Genomic DNA, 19,483 nt, shown 5'->3' with positions numbered 1-19,483 from the left:
AACTTCAATGGCAAAAGATTAGCTCAGTAACAGCATCACTGAACTCACCACAAGTGTTTTATGAAGCTCATAGTGCTTGAAGGTGTCCCTGCCCATGGCAGCAGGGTTGGAACTAGATGATCTTTAAGGTCCCTTCTAACACAAACCATTCTGTGATTCTGTGGCTTAAACAAAGAGGGAAGAGACAGCACTGCCAAATTGGAGCTCCGACTTCACTGTTTATTGGCCAAGGTGCAGTAGGGAGCAGCTTAACATAGACCCACTGGATTTTTTTCTTTGTAATGCAGTGTTATCTTAGCCATTGCAATGCAGACTAAACACCTAGAAGCAGATAATGGGAGAAGGAAACACAGAGTTATGCTCTATAACATAAACACAGCTAATTCCATCTCTGCTGTGTCGCTGGATTGCCAAAGAATTTTCCAAAGGAAGGCAGAACACCTTTAAAAACTGTGCATTTTATATGGAAGACTGAATGGCTTCCCAAGAAAGACAAAATTCTATGTGTTTGATCCTCGCATTCATGTTATTGTTCTGAAAAGCACTAAAGACAAATGTTTAGACATTAGACTGTCAGTCTCTGGGGTAGGGCTGTATTTTCTATGTATATGTATAGTGCCCAGTGCAATGAATACCTTTGCAAACTAAATAATTAGTAACTCCTGAGATACTTCTAATATCTTCTGAGATGCCTCACAATATGTGAGCTAACACCAAATAAAGCATTTTTTAATATATAAACCACCACTATCAGGAGGAATTATTTGTTTCTCCACCAGTAACTCTGAGTGGATACATAAACAGAAAATCTAGTTGTGTGTAACCACTACTGGTATACCAAACACATCACTCATCACTGTTTCTGTGCTGCTCTAATATGTGGCTGAAGGAGGCCATTGCGTGAGTCCTTCACACACATCTGCCAGTATCCTTTGAGGGTGAAGTTCAACTGTACATGATGGAGTGGATAATACATCTTTTGTTGCTGTGTGGGTAAGAACAATCATCGAAACTATTTAGAGGATAACTGGTGTGCTCTATTTTAAAAGGAAATAATCTGGTTTCCAAGGGGACTAACTATGAGACCTAAAGCCTGTAGTTTATCTCAGTGTAGGAATGGGATCATTATGGCGGAAAACAGAGCACCCATCCAGTTCAATTACCCCAATTGTATTATGAATGTAAAAGAGGAAATTGTATGTATACCAAAAAGGAAAGTTTCCCACTCTTCCCCCTCCACCCCACTTGGAACCTACCCTGGAAGCATTTGGTCTCCTTCAGGCTACAATAGGGCTTTTGTGCTCAGAAAACTTGGAAGGTTTGTTCCTTGCTGATTAGTCAGCTACCTCTTAAACCCTTCTTCATCTTACATAATCAAAATGCTGGAGCTTATCAGACTGTATTCATGCCCTCGGTAAACTGCCATGTCTACAACTCCTTGCTGGTGCTTTTGCAATCAACAAAAGAACAATTGGAAAAAACACTGCTTGGAAGGGGTGAAACATTTGCCAGGTATAAGTCAACCATAATAAAATATATTCTCTTTGGGGGAAAAGTGTTCCTTAGAACATTCAACTAAAAAAATGTTGGGAGTGGAGAGGGTAGGATCCATGTTACCCAGTCCAGAAGCTTTTTTTCGGTGTTTGGATATCACTATATTGCTCTTACTCTTCTGACTTGACCAACATCCCCACATGCCGGGGAAGTTACGCAATATCAACAGCTGGTCAACATATGAATTCTGGAAACACTGCAGTGAGAAATGAACTGCTGAGGCTCTGCTCAAGAGGTTGTTCATGCCAGGCTGGGATATTCTGCCTGACCAAGAGAACTACCTCCTCTGCTGTTGGGCTGGTATTCAATTAACCACTGCAACCATCAGCTCTCTTACATGGGTTTCTAGCACTTTATGGGGCAGGTCATCTGCTAGTGGAGTTCAATGTAAAGCTCTGATTTTCTCCTCAACAATATCTTTACCTTCTTCCTCCTTGTTAACAACTTTCCTTTTCTCTTCTTCGGTAATCTGGAGTATTCAGTAACTTGGATCCTGTTTTGGTTATGTGTATTGACTGCATATGCCTGTGACCAGATCAAATTAAACACCATTAAAAATAAATGCATCTGCACCTATTTTGCTATTCTCTTTCAAATGTTGTCATATATCCAGGCCCACTATGCTGGATTATTGAACTTTGATCAGTATGCTCTGGAAATACTTTGGCAGTCCCACTGTGACACCCAGAAAATGTTTTCAGAGGGAAGCACCAATGCATTTTGGGATGCATGTTGAGAATAGCAAGAAGCGTTAGATGTGTCATGTTTATACTGATCTCAGGGAGTAAACCAAGTTGCTTTTTACAGAGGGTTGTGAAGCTATGATTGTAAGAAGAGAAAATATATATCCCAGGGTGTTCAGGACATTCTTTGATTTTAAATTATTCAGATCTTCTAAGTAGTGGCCTATTAGCACAAGTTTGAGAGTTGGCTCCTTTTCTTCTGAAAACTGTGAGTATGGTGCAGTCTTAATAATCTGTGCCTGCTCTCTGGAAAGGAACAGATGGGCCAATTCATCAGAGTAAGTCCATAAGTCAGTATGGCAGCTGGAAAAGTTCTCTGCAAATCCTGTGCATCACTGCAGATGGGACTGATATCCTGATGATCTACTGCCAGTGGTTCTGGTAGATGATGAAAATGAGCACTCATCAAGAGGGCAACATCTAATTTTGTGTAGATTTCCACTGCAGCCATGGTGCCACTGAGGCTGGATGGCTGCTGCTCTTGGAGACAGCCGAGGGAACCCTACCTTGCACTACAGTCACAGCAGCAACTTCAGACTTCAGTCTGGAAAAAAGCCAAAATCCCCCGACCCTTCTGTTTCACAACCCTTTGCAGGTACAGAATATAGTGAAATAGATATGATGAAGGTTTTGGGTTATTTTTTGTGGCTTGCAGTCTGAAAAACATGGATTTGGAGCTAATGAACAAGTACAGGTAGAGGAGCTCCCCCATCCCCTGCTTGTTTCCTCTTCTTTTCGATGGGTAAAAATCTGGTTGGGTGGATGGCCCAGAGAGCAGTGGTGAATGGAGCTACATCCAGCTGGCAGCTGGTCACCAGTGGTGTTTCCCAGGGTTCAGTTTTGGGGTTGATCCTGTTTAACATCTTTATTGATGATCTGGATTTGGGGATTGAGTGCACCCTCAATTAATTTGCAGACAACACAAAGTTGGGTGCAAGTGTTGATCTGCTTGAGGCAGAAAGGCACTACAGGGAGACCTGGACAGATTTGATCAATGGGCTGAGGACAGCTGCAGGAGGTTCAACAAGGCGAAGTGCTGGGTCCTGCAGCACTTTGGGTCACGCAACCCCATGCAAAGACACAGGCTGGTGTATGAGTGGCTCGAGACCTGTTCAGCAGAAGAGAGTTGGGAGTGCTGGCTCAGTATGATCAAACATGTGCCCAGGTGGCCAAGAAGGCCAATGGCATCCTGATCTATATCAGGAATAGTGTGTCCAGCAGGACCAGGGCAGTGATCATTCCCCTGTACTTAGCACTGGTGAGGCCACACCTTGAATACTGGTTCAGTTCTGGACCCCTCACTTTAAAAAAGGCATTGACCTGCTGAAGGGAGTCCAGGGAAGGGCAACAAGGTTTGTGAAAGGACTAGAGACATGCCTTATGAGGAATGGCTGGGTAGCTGGGTTTGTTTAGTCTCGAGAAAAGGAGGCTCAGGGGGAAATTAATCGCTCAGGAGGAACTTCATTACTCAACCTCACTTGAAAGGAGGGTGTGGTGAGGTGGGGGCCAGTCCATGTACTGTTCCTGCAGTGACAGAACCAGGGGAAATGGCCTTAAACTGAGACAGGGGAGATTCAGAATAGACATTAAAATTTAAAAATTCTCTGTTAGGATGTATAATAGGCTCTGGAATATGTTGCACAGGGAAGTGGTGGAGTCACCATCCCCAGAGTGTTCAAGAGGCGTCTGGATGTGGAGCTGGGTGAGGTGGTTTAGTGATTTAGGGGTTACAGTGGTAGTGCTGGGTGGACGGTTGGACTACATGATCTTAAAGGTCTCTTCCAACCTTGATGATCCTATGATCCTATGATTCATTCTCTGCCATCTGGGTCCAGCTCTGTAGGAACATTTAGTTCCTCATCCATTACAGATTTCAGCAGGAATTAGGCATTGTGCAGCTGAACCTCGCTGTACTTCATCTGCAACAGAGTTCTTTCATAACACTGAGTTTGCTTTGGGAGGATGGGGTTCCAGGAGACCCTGCAAGCCGTCAGAACCAGTTCTTCAAAATGCAGATCACAGCCATTCAACAAATCACAGTGCAGCAATAGCTAAAAATCACCTCTGTGCGTCTATGCCTTCCACAGAGACACACGTTGTGTGACTGAAAGAGAACAAGCCCATCACAATACCTGCCTGATACAATGCTTGTGTATAGTCAGTGCTGTCAGTGTCTCACTTCCAGGGGAAATAAATTCAAATATGAATTAGCTTCCCTGGAAAAAAGTTTGCTATTAGGAAGGTTTCTAATGCACTTGTAACAGACCTCAATGGATAGCAGAATTGTTTTATTGCAGGTAGCATCCTGTAAGAGAAAACAAGAGTTCTTAAATCATTCAGCTCTTGACAGCCCCACTTAAAAAAGAAAATACCACAATTCAGCCTAACAACAACTCAGTAAAAGTTACTTTTTAAAATGGCAACTAGTAAATTCCAGGGGCAGGGTTACAAAGCATTTTGTTAGCAGCTCAAGTGTACTCTAGTCACTTCTTTCTGTCTATCTCTCTCACAACAGGAGGCAATTTTAGACTGCAGAGCACAGATGTGTCTAGCAGACACATCCTTCTTCCTGCATCTTAAATAAGTGTCTCACAGACTGTGAGCCATTAATCTCATAAAAAACAGGTACTCAAATAGGATTAGAAAAAATATAACAACAAAAATCACCTAAGAATTGTCACGAGCTGTAAGAACCAAATAGATACCTCCTGCTGTGAAAAAAACCCCACTGTCAGCTGTTGCTGTTATTACTCTGAATCCTAGAACAAAGGCTGGAGGAATCCATTTATCTATGCATTTCCAGCGTACCCGTCCTTGTGAGACCAAATGCCACTGCCAGATGCATTCCCTTAAATATTTTATTTAACTACCTCACAATGCATGTTTGTTATGCTGTCATGGCGCTGACTAATGTAGTAATTTTGAACTTCTGTGATTATTCTTGATTAGTGAGTGAAATGAACACAGCTTCTTCTCCCTCAGCTCCCCATGCTCACTCTGGTATTCCACAGGCAGGTCCTTCCCATCTGCCAAGGCATAAACAGGGAAATATTTCACCCAGGAGTGAGTGAACTGAACCTCACTGCTCCACAGGCAGGGATGTTCTAACCATCTCTCCAGGTCACCTAAAATGGAGTCCAGAAGAAACAATATGAAAACGTTACATACTACAGACCACATAAATGCCTAAGTATTCCAGCAAGAGTTTGGTGCAAATTACATGGAACCTCTGAGACTGAGAAAAATTATTGACTCAATCTGATATTTTTGGAGACTGGAGGATGTTTTGGCTTTAGTGAGTTCACAGCACAAACCTACACAATAAGGCACTTGCCAGAGTGGGAGCTTTCAAGTCCTGCTGTCTATGCCTTGAAGTTCTTTATAAATTTCCCTCTGACTATACTTTTTGTGCATCATGCATAGTAGGTAGGCATCAGATAAACTTAGAAGAAACAGTGTTTTCCAGTATGACTCCTGAAAAAAAGAGTTAACTTTTGAGTGAATTTCTGCGCAATGGTTGAAACAAGGACTTGAACATTCTGAAAGCCAGACTCTGCCACTGACTGACTGTATGATCATTAGGAAGTTGTTAATTTACTCTATGCCTTTCATTTCTCCATCTGGGAAAGCTGATACTTTATGCTAGGTACATACATGGAGCTCAGTTACTTGCTGATTATAGTGCACTTCGACATGTGCATACAAAAAAGGTTTTGAAAGCAGAAGTTATAAGTGCTGATTGTAACATTTTCAGTGTTTTCAATTTCAGGTGAGTTTCCTTTCAAGACTAAAATAATAGCTAGAAATGATATATGTAAAGTAATAAAAATGTTGCAGGAATGCTTTGGGTTTATTGTTTGACAAAAATAAAAAAAATTGCATTTTTCAGCTATCCTACAATTTATCACTGTTATCAGAGCTGGGGAAAAGGTTTTCTCTGCACTCCATTCCTGAGAACACATTGAGCCTTTGCCAATCAGGGTAACCCATATTTTCTTGAGCACAAATTTATTCTTCCTGCCAAAACAACTTGTGTCCTGTTTTATGACACACAGCAGTCAAATGACATTCTAGACACAGACATGAATCCACCCACGAGGTGAAATGTAGCATTCATATAACAAAACCAAGTTAACCTCTTGTGCACATTTGCTCAACACAATTCTGAAACACTTTACCTTCTGGAAACCACCTCTTTGGGAAGAAATAAAAAAAGAAGTTATGTGACCAAAATCTATGTTAATCCACCAACTTCTATTCAGAACTTCTCAGACAGATCTTTTAAGAAAACAGCCCTAGCTGGCTTTAATGATTTACTTATGCTGCATCAAAACTCATATGGTATTTGATATAATTTACTTACTGCTTTCAGTGTAAGCTCTTTCCAACTTGTTTCTTTTAAATGAACGGTTGCTTTAATGCCGTAAATATTCAGCAAACATCAATATTATGGCCAGCACAATGTGGTTCAGTGTAGCAGTGCCAAGTTTTCATTGATTGCTGCTTGTATGCGCCAGTTTTAAGACAGGCTTTTAATAAGCTCAAAATATGTTCACGGGATTGGTCTCAAAATGTCTCTAGTGGAATAATCAACCTTCTAAGAGGCTGCAGAGAAAAACAACAATTTTATTCAAAGAATTCCAGCTCAGACACTCAGTCAAAACAATTCCTGGCTTAGCCTCGTTAAGCAGGTCTCAAGCTGAACATCCAGATGACAAAAGCAGCTCTGAAGGACTGCTTAGGGCTTCCCCCAGCCCTGGCATCAGGGCCTTTGAAGATGTAGCATTGCCACCCCGTGGCTGCTCCCAGGTCCCCATCCCCAAGGCCATCAAAGTCTTTGTTGCTCCCCCAGACACCACTGCAATCAGGGATCCCAGCCTATGTCCATGAACTCTCATCAGCCACGTTTCACAGGCTGAATGAAGCCCAGCCTGCTCACCAGCCCCTGCTGCTACCCAACATTTTAACTATAGATGGCATCTTCATCATAGGCTTTGGGTCTCCAAAAACCTGAGCTTCTGCCAAAACCCTGGGCAACTACCACCCACTGATGTGCAGCTGAAGAGTGCTGGGGCAGGGGAAGGTCCCCAGGCACTGGGTCTGGGGGACACCAGCCTTCAGCCTGAAGGACACAGGCAGTAGCAGAAGGCCACTGCCCAAGGGAAATGTGAAGAGGGGAAGAGGGGCATGAGTAATACCCAGTTTTGGTGGAAAGCGCTAGAGCACAATAATGTGGCTCTGCAAAGGAGAAGCTGTTTGGAAGGTGGAATGCAAAGCTGGGTAAAGGCTTTCCACTGTCACTTGATGTCAACCATAAGGAGCTTCTCTGCACTAGCAAGCCACTATTTTTATTATTATATTTCAAAAATTCTAGCAGTTCTGCAAATGAGAATTGAATAAAGCCTGGAGCTTTCTGAGGAGAAAGAAAAGGATAGAAATAGGACAAAGAGAAACACAAGAACAAATGGAGGATACTCTTTTCAGCTGGGACCTGTGATTCTTAAAGTTTACTAGGACCTTGGAGACAGTGAGGGAATCTTTAAAGCCAGCGTGATGATTTGACCACATTAATGGTGTATATACTAAAAAGAAGAACATGGGAAAAGACATACTTTGACAAAGTGTAAAGAAATTTTTTTTAAAGAGTGATTGTGACTTCACAGATCTACAAGTTGATTTGAAAGATTTTAGACTAAAACTAAACCCTTTAAATTAATCCTTCCAGACTTTAAGAAAAGTCAAGGAAAAAGATCAGAATTAAGACCTGAAATCACCTAGGGAGATAAGTTACATTTTTTTGTTACAACATTTTCCACAGAGAACAGAATAAATACAACAACATGTTTCTGAAAACTTCTCTTGCAAAATGTGAGCTGTTGTCTGAAGTTCAAATGCAAGTGTATTTCCCTGCCTCATATTCACCATCCACCCCATTTCAAGAGCAGTGACTTTCACTGTAGAATCAGCACTGTGCCTTCTGTTAGGGACTCAGCCATGTTCCCAGGGGAACATTAATTTGACCTGTGGCAAAGAGACATTTCTCAGTGCAGTTCAACCTGGGATAACTCAGATGTAAATGAATTGAAAAAATTCAGTCTTTCTTCCTTTAATAGAAAATATGCAAACCTAGAAAAAAACCCCTGTTATTTATGTAGCCTTTCTATGACGTGGTTTGGTTAATTTTAGATTCTGGAGGTGGTACTGTTTTTGCTGTTCTGTATTTTTAAAGACCTGTCACAACATAAACATTGACTCTATCACATATCATCCAATTGTGTTATTTCCCCATTGCAAAGTTAAGAATGTGAGTTTGGGACGGATGTGTACAAGTCCACACAGGTGCAGGCTGTGGAAATGAATCCGGGTCTCTTGAGTCTCAATCAAATACTTTGTCATACGGTTACCTTTCATCTAGGTGAGATTTCTTGCTTTACTTGTGCAGACACCAGCACCAGGCTTGCACAGAAACAACACAGAGTTAGAGGGATTGAAGCATCAGACCATTTTCCCCAGTAGTTGTCACCCTTTTTGTCATAGGGCAACTGATGTGTAAGCTCAAAGTTCTGGAATAAGATCTAGTCTGTTCCATTTTCTTCCTCTCCCACCCTTTAAAAGACAAACTGCGTCCTTCAGCCTTGAATACTCCAGGCTAAACTCCAACTTTAAGCACATACACAGGAACAAGCTCTTGCTTCTGCTCACATCAAAATCCTGAAGCTCCTGCTAAAAGAGAGATAACTATTTCTAAAAATGAATCAATCAACTGAATTACCTTCTTCAGGGCTCAAAATACATAGAAATTAGTTATAAATTGTTTCTTTGAGTGTTTATTTTTCTCATGTATTTCTGGCTTTGCCCGAGACTAAAACTCACAATGTCTAATATAATTCAGAGATAGTCTTTTTCTGTCTAAAGAGAACTTGAATATTTGAATGATTGACAGACTTTATAAAACTGATCATGATTTCTCCACAACATTGACTGCTCAGTGAGCTGTCAGATATTGTGCAGCTGGAGAACAAAAAAGTAAGTGTGTTATTTGCTGGAATCGAAATATCAATTAGATCCTGTGATAAGTTAATTGATATATTTAATGGAGAGTGATATTTTCCTTTGATGTGAAGGAAAGATAGTGCCATGAGTACCAAAAATGTTTGCTAAGTTTGCTGCAGCAGGCAATTGCTCCCTCTCCTCTTTTTGAAATACTTTGCTTAAAGGGGAGGGGAAGCTTTTGAACTGAAAAATGTTCACTGAGCTTAATGCCTCCTGTCAGACTATATGCATCTGCCTCCCTGAATAACAAAAAATAAAAGTTAAACTGGAAAATTCAATAGTTCTTACACGATCTTTGTTTTATTTATTCATCTTAGAGGAAAAGAATGAGCCAAGAAAAGAGATATGAGGTCATTTTTCACTCTTTAATTTAATTTTAAAAAATAAGTCTGTGTTGAGGCTTAATTCATTCTCCTACTTTCCCTGGCAACTTTCAGTACATCTGCAGTCATTGCAACTGCTTGGATCTCAGAGCCTAATGATGGCAGGCTATGGTTGAAACACAGAGAGGTGGTAAATAAGTTGAAATATTTCATGATTATAAAGGACCTTGTTTGGCTTAAATGCTGGCCGTGACTGACAAATAATTATGAACAAAGAGTTAATAATAATAATAATTATGAAGGACCTACAGTCAAGGCGCAACTCTGGAAAGTTCTCTGGTCTTCTGCTGATAGGTATCAAAGGAACTTGATCTAACTTCAGGTATATTAGATTAAATAGGATTTTGATTGCTGTATTTGCCTCATGATCAGCTCAGGATGCATAGCTGTGGATGACAACCATAACCTAGAGTTAGTTTAACTGGACTGATGAAGACAAATTGGCAGCTCTCTATTCTGGAGATCCTCACGTTCTGATTTAGATTCACATATCTTGATTTAGATGCATCTCAAGAACAGGCCAGGCTCAGCTCACAAGGATTGTGACTAATCAGTGCCCACCCCAGGAGAGAGCTTAACAAATGACCATTCCCACGACAAGAGGCCATTAGCAGTTCTTTCCAGCTGGCCTTCCACCTTCTCTCTATTGTCCAATTCTCCAAGTCTGATTAGATGGGAAAGAAAGGATGGAGCAGAAGTCAGTAGAATAACCTAGAACACTTCAGACCTGTGCTCAATTTGTTATTTTACTGATCCATGAATTTGTGTTAAAAACATGGAATAAATAATTAGTAAACCACCCTTGTACAGAATTAAAACCATCAAATTATATCAGTTGCTTACCAGTTCTATTGTAGCACATAAAAAATAATTTTGAAAATACTGAGGAATACATCCCATGCCTAAAGCTGTTTAAATGGCTCAAAACAAATGTGTCATAGTTCGGCTTCCATAATATTTTCTTTGCCTTCTTTCTCACACACAAAAGGCTAAAGCCATTTTCTTCTTTTTGAAAAATTTTCTCCCCTGAATTGCAGTTCCCTGCAATGCAGCAGGCCTTTAATGAAGCAAATAGGATTAGACCACTGGAGGAATAGTTTATCCTGATTTTTGAAAATCTAAATCCAATATTGTTTGAATGATACTGGCTCTTCTTTCATCAATCATAGTCCAAAAGATGTTTTGAACTTTCCATCGAAGTACATTGTATAACAGCAGTGATATGGCTTACTGGGATATCTCTGCTCCTCATAAGAGCAAATTTAATCAGACCGACACTCTGTAACATTTTCTGTTGCCACCATATAAATATATGCATTAGAGAAACAATATTTTGTGCTGTCCCACTCCAGGAAACTCCAGTCAGGCTAAAATGGCCCCTGTATCCAGACATGAGAGCCATGGGCAGGTCTGTGCAGGCAGCCCACAGCACAGCTGCAATGCAAAATAGAGGCATTAGAAGCCTCACAAAACAAACCAGGTCATCCAGGTAACTGCATGGTTCTGCAAGAAAAGTGCTTCTGAACTGGCGGCTGCTCCCAGCTTGGTTATGCCAGTCAAGGTCACATCTCATCTTTTCCCTACTTATGTAAGCGGATAAAACCTGCCAGAATAGCTCTGCTGGCCTGAACTGGAGTGATTTGATGTGGGAGCCTGTCAGAGCTGCCACTGAAAGGATGAACAAAGACGTAATCTCTGGCAGTCAGCACTGAAATCTGCCTTTGCTATGGCCAAATTCAGTGCTGCCAATTCTTCTTCTCAACTATGCTGGCTCTGCCTTTTGAACTACCCAAATATGAAGCCAAAAATTTCCCTGTGTATCCTGTAAACAATACAGTGAAGAAACATTCACGTAACCATTTCCTTCCTGGTTTCTACTGACCCAAATAATGCTGTAAATGAGACTTTTGAACACATTGTGCTCTTTGGCCGATGCCAGGTCTGTGTTGTAAGCATCATTCCCGATCTGCATGGGGCAGATTCTGTGCAGCAGGTCAGTAGTTGTTGTGAACATTTGTGCTGTTTCCCCAGATATTCCTGAATTGCCACATGCAATCCCAGCTGCATTTCTTCCCTCTCCAAAGGGGCAGCATTTGAAGAGCCAAAGGATCTGCTCTACCTTTGGCAAGAAGCCTTTAGTTGTTCTTCGACTTTTTTATGGTTTCACTGTGGAGAAAAAACAATCACTGCAATATAACATGGAGAAGAGATAATGCAGGTTTACAGCAATTGTCTCCAGCACATCACATCTACCCTCCCTGCTGTGCCCTGTGTATTATATGGCATGCATTTTCCCTTTTAAGGGTGGGAAATTGCACAACTGTGATACTGTCCTTCAGGGAATCATTTGGTTTAGTGGGTAAAATGCAGCTCTGTTGCAGTTAAATTCAGTATATTTCCAATCTGGTGTTGTTGCACTCACTTTTGAGAGGTCTTTAGAGACAAATGGACAAGACATGCACTCAGTGGTCTTTTTGGGGACAGGGTTCAGGATGAGTGTGGGGGTGTGAATTTCTCACTACTCCCATTAGTTATGGCCATGGGCATGCTAGCACATTGCATTTCCCTCCTACCCCATGAACTCTGCTCATCCCAAGCCAACCCACCCGAAGTGGGTTAGCAATGCCAACCAGCTCACATGGCTCCTGTCATGTCAGGCATTCACTGCACTCATTGAATCTATTCCAGACACTTTCGCCTTTATCCTGTGTTTGTTTTTTGCCCACGCCTTTGAAGATATTGTATACCAAGTCAGATTTTCTGCTTAACCAGCTACATACTATATATGTATATTACAGTCCACTACCCCTATAACCCAGTTTCCTGTTTTCTTCCAAGTTCACAGTCTTTGTAACTTCATTTCCTAGAGACACATAGCTCTGTCTAATCTCACTCTTCTTTCTGTCCCACTCTCAGCCCTCACCCTTGACTCCATTACTTCACAGCACTTTGTCTCCACCTAGCAATTCTTTGTCTTTTCTAACGCCATTTTCATGGCCAAGATCAGCATTTGCTTCTTTACCTGAGCTTTGTTCCTCATCTGATCCAGGGCTGCTGTTTCCTGTGTATGCACCAAAAATGAATCTTTGTATTGTGTCTGTCTCACTCTCAACATGAGACTCTCGGGTCAAACAGAGCATCTTCCTGCATTACTCATAGCACCTATGATGTTATATAAATGATCCAAATGGGCACCGTATCAGGTAAACTATGTCATACAGACTGGACCGTGGCCAGAGCACAGACGGAGATTTCTATTCATGGCATCAGTCCTCTGTTTGTTCCCCTGTCCTTAGCATATTCTTTCTCTGCGAGTCCAAGTCCTGTGTATTTTCCACTGTGACTCAAAGACTGAGGCATTTTCATTTTCTTCCCATTTTCTCAATCTTTTGTGCATCAACAAAAAACCATTAAGGAATACATTGCAATTAGCACTTCCTCAGATGCACTCATCTGTCAAGAGCACTCAGCACAGAGCCAGTCTTCTGCAGGTGGGTAACTTAATGCCTCCTCTCACCACTTTTATTTATCTCAAGTTAATTGCCAGAAGTGGAAAGCTCTCAGTGTTCTGCATTGAATTCATGATCATACAAATACTTAAGATGATGGATTGGGTGTCTGTGACAGCTATCAGTAAACCAGAGATAGAACCGGGATTCTCAGAGCCAAAAACAGGAGCACTTGAAAAAGCTGGTGCAGACAGGGCAGAGAAGAAGGCCTGAAGTTGATGCACCTTTAGCAGCTGTTTAGACTCCTCAGGTCCATTCTTGATGCAGTGTGGTCCTTGTTTACAGACACAAGCATTTCTCCCGGCTAATATTTTTATCCCTACTGGGAAAAATGGCTTATGCATTGAGTGAAGTACACATCACCAGCACCAGCACGTTTTCAGCACTGTAGTCACTGTGATGCCTTTTCCTGGTCTTAAAATCAAGAGTCAAACATGGTGAGAAGGGAAAAAGGGATTTCCCCTTGGTATTTATTTTAAGGATCCTTAGGTGCACTATATCCAGGTGGAATGCACCCCAATGCACACTGCAGTGCACACCTCACAAAAGATCTGGTATAACATTATAGGTTTTACTAATTAGCATATCTATCAAAGATTCTCCAATGAGAGGCTCGAGTGAGCCCCCCTCCCCGAGGAACCTTCCCCTGGATGGTTCTATCTTAGTTTACAAAGTATGTTCTAGAGAGGACCTTGGGGCACACTAACCCCTACCTACAAAGCTTCTAAAATGTTTAGTCTCCTAGCTTAACAAACAAGTCCAAGAATGTAGGCAAAAAGCACTAAGAATACAGAAGTTGTAAAAGGGTATAAAAGGGGTATAAAAGAAAAGGCAAAAAATCATCATGGCATCAACTGGGGCCTGAGAACAGGGCTGTGAGGTGTCGCCCTGAAAGAGCAGAGCATGACAGCTTTGTACGACAACTGTTTTTTCAACCGACAGGTTTTTCAACCTGTTCTAGAGCAGAACAAGGATGGAATCTTTTGCTGTCTCCCAACACAATATCTAATCAAAGCCATACTGCCACTAGGAATCAAAATGATAGATGGGTTCATCTCCTGCAAGGCACTGCATAAACAAAAGCAATTCCAAGTCCACAGAGCCAACATTCTGAAGCCTTCACCCAACAGTCACATTGTCCTTGGAGTCAAATGGTTGGCCCTGCCTTGCATAAAGCTAAATACTCTTGTATATTAGCAGGATGGAGCTCAGAAAATCAGGTGGTTATTACTGATTAGCCCCCATCAGTAATTTGCTAATTGTTTATGGATGCTGGGGGATGCACATATTGTGGGGAAAGACAGCAGTGCCGGAGCAGCGCAGCTGTGACGCACCAACCCACTGGGCGCTGCGCAAGAGGAGCCTCACAGGAGGTGTTGCATCGAAGCAGGGACTGCCTTGGCTTTCTCAGCAAGCTCTTCCTAACAATGCTGCTGGTGCATATACTGTTGTGAGAAGCCAGCTGGCTGGCATCTGAGAGCAGATGCCAAGTGGCTGTCAGATTGTCATCTTGAGTTTTAGTATTCAACCTGTCTTTCTGTGAATTGGCTTTTGGCCTTTTTTCCCCCAGGGAAGAGTTGTGCCTCAGCCAAACCACCTCAGATTTATCTCCTGTAAAAGAAATGAAAGTATGAGTCACTATTGCTTCTGGTGAAGCAGTTAATAAATTGCAATTCAAGTGCTTTAAGGTTTTTTCCACTCCCCTTGTTTTTTTTTTTTTTTTTTGGTAGTTACATAAGTTTTTCTCAGCCATTACTAAAAGAAGCCCCAGGAAAACACATAACAGCCACTTCAGACAGTTTACTCATTCAATCTGTCCATTATGTAATTAATTAGAAAAGCTGAGAGAAATACAGTTTTTCATTGTCTGAGCTCCTGATGGTCATATTTTAAGTTTTTAAAAAAAGGCTGGTTGCATATGGTGTTCAACATAGTACTGGTCAGTCCTGGAGAAATGTCAGCAATTTATCCAAAGATGCAAGACAAAAATAAATGAAAACTAACTAAAAAATACTCAAAATTAAACAGCAGAAATCCCTGGAGCAATTTTTCCATAAGTAGTGGTCCAAAAGATGCAACTTCAAGTACCCTTAAAGGTTTGCTACTTCTGTGAGAAGTGCTTCACTTGTGTTCTTTGGGAATGGAACAATTTTCAGATGTGTCATGGCAGGCAATTTAACTCACTGATCTTGTGGGAAAATAATACACTTAAGAGTTCCGGAGACTGGAATAGAAAGAAGTCGTTATTGCCATTGAAGCAAGAACGTATCTGCTGGGAAGATGCTTACATGAGTAGAAAGACCATGTTTTCCATCGGAACAACCACCTAAAAAATATGTAAAGGCCCAGCAAAGAAATAGTTCCAAGTAACTTGTGCCATTATACAGGATTTCCATTCTGTATTATCATTTGACCACCTGAAACCAATCATATTTGTGTTAAATCCCATTAATGCAGAAGGATTCATATTCTGCTCAAAAAAGTAAAATACTTTTTTCCTTTTGTGTTTCGGGCATTTGTATTTAAATTCTGACAATAAAATACTATTTAAGTTTATCCAGTGACACAAAACATCTGCTTGTTCACTGCCAGACCAAAGAAACTGAAAGAAGGAAAAATGTTTCAAATACACTCAGTTACAGAAACAGGTTTTAAGCACAAGAATCAGAGCAAAGCAAAATGCACCTTGCAGCACCCAAAGAAAAGATCACAAAAATGTTGAAATGTCTAATACAGAAAGATCACGCTGGTCTGTGCTGCCAGCTCTCATAGAACTAAGTTAATAATGAGGAAATGCATTTAATTTTAGGTCTTTTCAAGAAGAGGGCTGATGTCCTGACATAGCAGAAAACCTTGGGATACTGCCAGCACTTGGCACAGTATCCTTTCAGTATAGCTTACATAGTTAGAAATGCTGGTTTGGATGAAGAAGTCCTGATGTCATTTTGGTAACAGCAGTAAGAAATCAAAATGTTAAAGTAGAGACAGCAAAGAGGACGAAACCACAACATCCAAATGCAGCAGCATAATATTTCCTGGATCTCAGTGCCTGGGCTACGCAGGTTCCTAAAATAAGCATTGTTTGGTATCTTTTGCGTGTCCTGAAGTGCCACATCATAATTTTCTTGAGGTTTCTCATTTAAAATGTTCTCTTGTTTGAAAGAGTCAAATTGCAGGAGAATCAGGCACGTCTTCCTTTACCCACAAGCTTCTAGTATGTGTGTGTCTCCAGGAATTTGTAATAGCACCAAGAAAGATACTAAAGCACTTTAAACTATGGTTGGGATTAGAGGCATTGCAGCAGTGACCATGGAAGGCAGGTATCTAAATTACTGTGCTTCAGGGCTTGAAAAGCCAAACAGGAGGAAGTGCAAGAAGCAGGGGCATACCCTTTCCAGTACACTGCCAATCTTGGTTATTAGAGGACCTGAAAAGAGGATAAAACCACAATTGTCACATGTTCATTAAAATAAAAGGAACAAACCAAGTATAGATTTCTTTTAAAATAATTGGCTGGTTTTGAGAACAAAATATTTCGTGTTTCTAATTTATTGTTTTGAATCTTCATGTGTTGTTTTTCTCCACATTTCTCCATCTTGTCTTAAAATTACTGCATTTGATGGAAAGCTTGTGTCATCTGACCAGGCTCATTGAAATGAACATTTCTCATGAAAATTTTATTTTTGTGAAAATGTCAAATAGAAAAGGGCTTTGCAAAACAGGAATCTTTACAGAAAAAAAAAAATAGATAGGAAAAAAAATGTCTTTTAAACAGCAATCCTTGAAATGACATCCATTTTTTAAAATGCAGTTTGGCCTGCAAGGAATTACACAGGACAGTCAAACAGAAGAATCTCCCTAAGGTTGATCTCCAGGAGTAACAAAAATATTGCCAATAAACCATAAAAATGTACCCAAAAGACATTAAGAGCCCTGAGGTACTTTTGGTCCTGGTTTGGCCAGATTTCTGAAGACCTTGCAAAGAGGGAGAGGGAAAAAATGCTTCTGTCAGCACTGCCCACGTGGTCCTCCATGCACTGGAGGACACCCCTGGGACTATGCCCAGGCCTTTCACCGCACTGGTGGCTCTGGGAGCAAGGTCCCTTGGCACACAATTGGGGTCAGCTCAGGGACCTCTGCCAGGCACTCTGCATCTCTGCACTTGGGTCACTCTGTCCTTGACAGCTTCCCTTGCATCACTGCCTGCCCTGGCTGATGTGGCCATCAACCTATTTGCTTTCCCAGTCCATGACACTTGGTCCTCTGTTTTTCCTGTGCTCCCAAAGGCATGCACCAACATTGCTTCACTTGGAGCAACACTGCAGCCACATGTGAGTGTGATGACTGTGCTGGCCTGGACATGGGTGAGAGGAAACCTGGTTCTCCCCAGATCCTGCTGGCTAGAGCCGCTCTGCCCTGGGAGGAATGGGGCAGCACGCTGGCCTCTTTGGCCGCAGGGGTGTGTGGCCATGCTGCTGACCTTCCTGCCTCTCATTACAACTTCCAGTGTATGGCAGAGCTGGTCAGTCCCAGCACCACCAGTCAGGCAGCATCATCCCTCAGCTCCCTGGCTCCTGAAAGAGTCAGGCCAGGCTGGGTCGGGAGCTCCCCAGTCTCTCTGGAATGGAGAGACAGCCGACTAATGCGGTGTCGACTGGCAGTCAAATAGGTCATTGTCTGAACTTCTGGACAGCAGCACAAGCAAGCACTTGACTGCTCGACACAAGAGCTCCACAGATGGGAATTTCAAACAGTCCTGAAGATTTTCCATAGGATCTCCTGATTTGAACATCTCTCCAAAGGCAAAATCTGTGCATCGCTGTGTTGATTAGCGCTATAGGAGGAGGATCTGACCATTCAGAAAATCCTTCAGGTGGTTTCTGCTGCAAAACAGACCAAACTGATAGATAAGATGCCAGTATAAACTGTTCCTGCAGAAGCAGAAACAGTCACACAGTGCAGTGTTAGATATTGTTTAGCTAGTTAGATGTTTTGCATATAGTACAAGGGATGATGGATCCTGCCTGTGCAGGAATAGTAATACAGGAGCATTGGACAGATGGATATGAGAATTAACATCGCAGATAATACAATCATGAACATTATACTGTTTTTCCAGCTTTTTTAAAGGTTGGTTTAAAGTACTTTAAAGTCTGTAATTTTTGAGGCATGCACCCTCTCCTAAAAACTACTTTGAAGGCTCTGGTTATTTCAGAACCCCTTTTGCCTTCTAGACCAATGGCTCAGTCTGCCTTGGATAATATTTCTATCAGTGTTAGGATGTACTTCACACTATCATAGTGTTTGGAAAACGCTTGCACACCACCAAGCCCTCCTGCCATTGTGTGGTGCCACACCATTTTATTCCTTTTGAAATGCTTTCTTTGCACTTTGTCCAAGCTGTTAGACGCTTGGTTTGCAAGCCAGGTTGCCACTTGTCTTCTGTTCAGGCTGGAAATTTGCCTTTTAGCAGCTTCAAAAAGGAGATTTTTACCTCCTCAATTTCCTAGGCATATAATAAAGTCTTTTAACAGAGATGGTGGTATAGACATGTCTGCTGTGACAATGCTACTACACTCACATAAGAAATAAAACATTGGGCTAACCAGTGTTATTTCTTGTTGAAAGGCGTCTTCTGTGAAAGTCCTCCTTCCCTGTACTACCATAGGCCTGGGCAGATCAGGGCACCCTTTTGCCTTCTGTCTCCTCAGTTTGTTGCCAAAGCTTTTTAAAACTTTCTATAAGGTCATTGATCGACCAACAAGAAAATAGGTACAGCACCAGCCTCCACCCCATGATATGTAGCTGTGATCCCCCAGAGCCCTGAGTGAAAATGTCTGTCCTCATGTATGCCACAGTCAGGGCTTCCTGCTCTGACATATTTTCATAAAATAAAAATACTTTCAATATTTGGAAATAGAAAGTCTTGTATCCAACAAAGCAACAAAGTCTCTTAATGTAGGGTTTTAGCTCTCTGATAGAGTCCCAGTATCATAACAAGGCCACCAGTTATTTCATTGAAAACTAATGACCTAAAAACTTTACTGGATTTGGCCTACTGTTCCTGTTGGTTTCTTGTCCCATGACTATAATTTCCAATCAGTTCTGACTTAAATGACTTTTTATTCTCTTCATGGCAATCACAAGCTGACAATTAAATGCAGCATGTAGTTTCCAAGAAGGAAGAACAAAGTATTTCTCAGTAATGGCTACTTGGGGACTATGAGAACTACCTAAAAAT

General features: G+C 41.5%; 1 long non-coding RNA gene across 2 annotated transcripts in view; it reads right to left on the bottom strand.

Annotated features, from left to right (window-relative positions):
• Positions 1–14,022: 14,022 nt before the first annotated feature.
• The window catches only part of LOC104691418, a 62,127-nt gene continuing 56,666 nt past the window's right edge, over positions 14,023–19,483 (bottom strand). For both annotated transcript variants that reach the window (XR_752156.4, XR_002046213.3), the window contains exon 4: positions 14,023–18,125. This is a non-coding gene — a long non-coding RNA (uncharacterized LOC104691418). The remainder of the gene's footprint in view (positions 18,126–19,483) is intronic.

The sequence above is a fragment of the Corvus cornix genome, chromosome 2, assembly GCF_000738735.6.
Source record: "Corvus cornix cornix isolate S_Up_H32 chromosome 2, ASM73873v5, whole genome shotgun sequence".
In the NCBI taxonomy this organism is placed as follows: Eukaryota; Metazoa; Chordata; class Aves; order Passeriformes; family Corvidae; genus Corvus; species Corvus cornix.
Note: the sequence above shows the minus strand (reverse complement) of the source record. Positions and strands in the feature narration are given on the sequence as shown.